This window comes from Seriola lalandi, unplaced genomic scaffold (genome assembly GCF_002814215.2).
Source record: "Seriola lalandi dorsalis isolate HSWRI2012SDOR001 ecotype SW California unplaced genomic scaffold, Sedor1 jcf7180002051183, whole genome shotgun sequence".
Classification (NCBI taxonomy): Eukaryota; Metazoa; Chordata; class Actinopteri; order Carangiformes; family Carangidae; genus Seriola; species Seriola lalandi.
This window is the reverse complement of record NW_019521736.1, coordinates 1,394-4,458: the sequence shown is the minus strand read 5'-3', so window position 1 is coordinate 4,458 and position 3,065 is coordinate 1,394. Positions and strand designations below refer to the sequence as shown.

The 3,065-nt window shown below is 41.9% G+C and overlaps 1 long non-coding RNA gene across 1 annotated transcript in view; it reads right to left on the bottom strand.

Annotated features, from left to right (window-relative positions):
* The window catches only part of LOC111649530 (uncharacterized), an 8,840-nt gene extending 5,784 nt beyond the window's left edge, over positions 1-3,056 (bottom strand). Inside the window, exon 1 of the long non-coding RNA XR_002760304.2 lies at positions 401-3,056. This is a non-coding gene — a long non-coding RNA (uncharacterized LOC111649530). The remainder of the gene's footprint in view (positions 1-400) is intronic.
* Positions 3,057-3,065: the final 9 nt, after the last annotated feature.

Sequence of the window (3,065 nt, the reverse complement as noted above, 5' to 3'; positions counted from 1 at the left end):
AGAGACAAACAACTAGAGACAAACAACCAGAGACAAACAACCAGAGACAAACAAACAGAGACAAACAACCAGAGACAAACAACCAGAGACAAACAACTAGAGACATACAAACAACCAGAGACAAACAACTAGAGACATACAAACAACCAGAGACAAACAACCAGAGACAAACAACCAGAGACAAACAACTAGAGACAAACAACCAGAGACAAACAACCAAAGACAAACAACCAGAGACAATCAACCAGAGACAAACAACCAGAGACAAACAACTAGAGACAAACAAACAGAGACAAACAACCAGAGACAAACAACCAGAGACAAACAAACAAGAGACAAACAACCAGAGACAAACAACTAGAGACATACAAACAACCAGAGACAAACAAACAACACTGACCTTTGACCTTGAGACTCACTGCTGTCCCTCTCAGTAAGTGTCCGTCCTTGTAGACACTACAGGTGTATTCTCCTGTGTCTGTGATTGTGAGGTGTTTCAGGTTCAGACTGAGGTCTCCAGTTCTCAGTGGATCTTCCTTCATCTCTGTTCGGTCTCTGTAAACCTGGTCCTGTTCTTCAGGTCTGTCAGAACCGTTCTGATACACATGGACCTTATTGTAGTGATGGTCCGTCCACTCCACTCTGACGTCTCCAGACAGGTGAGGTGTGGTTTTGAAGGGCAGCTGGACAGACTCCTCCCCCTCCACCTGTTGGACTAAGAGACAACACACAACATTGTAGGAGCCACATTTAAGGCTATTTCATTTATTTCTATTCACAGGACATATTAATTATTCAGGATGAATTATAGATTAAAAACAATGAATTTTATTTGTTGCAGTACGTGTGCGCCCTCCTCCCTCCTCAGGTGGTGAGGGCGGGGCTTAACCTTTAAGTTTGAAGGTTGAGGTGAGACGAGGGATTGGCAGCTGGAAGCAGCGATACTGTCATTGACCGCAGCAACATCAAGATCATTGGACACATAGGAAATGTCATATTTTGCTTTACTTTTTTGTTTTTCATGTTGACAATAAATTCAATTCATATCAGAACAACACGGGTCACTGGATCTTTTATGACTGCGCATCAAACACCCTGTTCCCACCACCAAGATAAAAGATAAACAGGACAAGTTAAAGGACAGACTCAACTGGAGGTTTCTGGCCACTACAATTTGTCAATGACAATCTGTGGATCCAAACTGGGGGACTTCATGGGGATCAAGTAAATAAAAGAGAGAGGAAAAGCTGATGCGTCCAACATGTGAGCGAAACAAAGGAACGAAGAAACCCTTCAGAGGAGGTATGTGGCTCCAGATTTAACAAACCTGAAACATTATTCGTTCGGACACAAATAGTTTAAAACGAATTTCACCGCTGATTTTTGTGTTAATGGACTGTGATCTTTTTATTTGTTTATTTTTCTTTGACGTGGCCAAACAACTGAGAGCGGTGAAACGAGCCACGCGTGAATGAACTATTGAATGAAGCTGAGTGGATTAATGAAATACATGGACAACGGAAAAGAATAAGAATTGTTTCTAAAATTGTGGATGACTTTTGTGGAAGTTTATTTGTGAGCAAAATGGCAAGTTCAGACGAAGCGGAAGTGAATCCTGGATGAGGCTGCGGCACATTTGCGCGCATCTCGAGCGGGGAAAGCTTCACATTTAACACGGAGAATGAACATTGTAAATATTGGAGGAATTTAAAGCTTTGCATGTCTCTTATACTCATATGTTGAGGTATGTATGAGGACGTAAAAAAAGAGGACAATGATAAATGGTATCAGCCGCGATGTGAGCAGATAATAGCCTTTCTTGCCACTGTAACAAAATGGATTGCAGCGGTGGACAATCCCAGTTCACTCACAACAAGTGAAGATTCCTCTGCTCTCACCCAGGTGGGAGACCTGCCACCTGAGGAAGGTGAATGTACAAAAGCTGGCTTGGATGCAGTGGATAAACAGTGAGGTCAATCAAATCAATCAAATCCATCGACCTCATCCTCCACATTACGCATCAACCAGAGGCAGAGAGAGCAGCTCTAATGGCTAAAGCTGCTAAGCTGCAAGAAAAACATGCCATTGAGGAGCAGGAACAAATGCTAAAAAAGAAAAAGAAGAGAAACACTGGAACTACAGACACAAATAGCAGCCACGACAGCCAAAATCAACAACTGTTTCCTGCTGAGTTTGGTAAACTCTATGTCGGCGTTCACCACACCGACCAGCGAAAGACGCTGACCCCTGACCTCCTGTATACACACTAAACACTCACACCTACACAACCTGAACTACACACTATTTACAACATCTACAGATTAGATAGAAAATATAAACTCTCACAAACACTCTCTGCAACACCAAGCTCCACCCACTCCGCCATTCACACAGAGAGATTTTTTTTGATTTTTCAAACCACATTTATTTACTCAAAGACAAAATTTCAATAAATAAACAAAAACAAAAACTCCAAAATAAATAAAATTAATGAACTAAATGAAACTCATTTCAACATGGGACCAAAAACCAGCTCATCGTTCTCCACAGAACACAGCTCTTGTTTGAGGCTCCATGTCTTCTTGAACTCTTCTACATTATTCACCAACTTAAAGAAGCTGAAATCAGTTTTCAGTCTCGCCTTTAACATCAACTTATAAATAACTGTTGCATCAACATCTGCCGAGTCTTCCAGCTTATTTTTCCTGCTCAGGTAAATCGCCATTTTAGCCTGACCCAACAAAAAGTTCAATACTTGACATTTGATTTTTCCTTCCTGTTGTACCTGAAACCCAGGATGAACATCTGTTGTGAGAAAAACTCGTCAAACAAACCAAACATCTGGAACAACAACTGAAACAGAGACAAGAGTCGACCACACTCCAGAAAACAATGAAAAACTGTCTCTCTCTGTGCACAGAAGGGACAGGTGTCAGCAACATCTGGATTAATGACAGCAACAGCACCGTGCAGAACCCTCCACTGTAAATCACCCCCCCTCTTTGTTAATGGTGGTTTGTACAGAGCTCCACTCAGGTGTCTGAGCCTCTGTCAAGGCCAGGTGA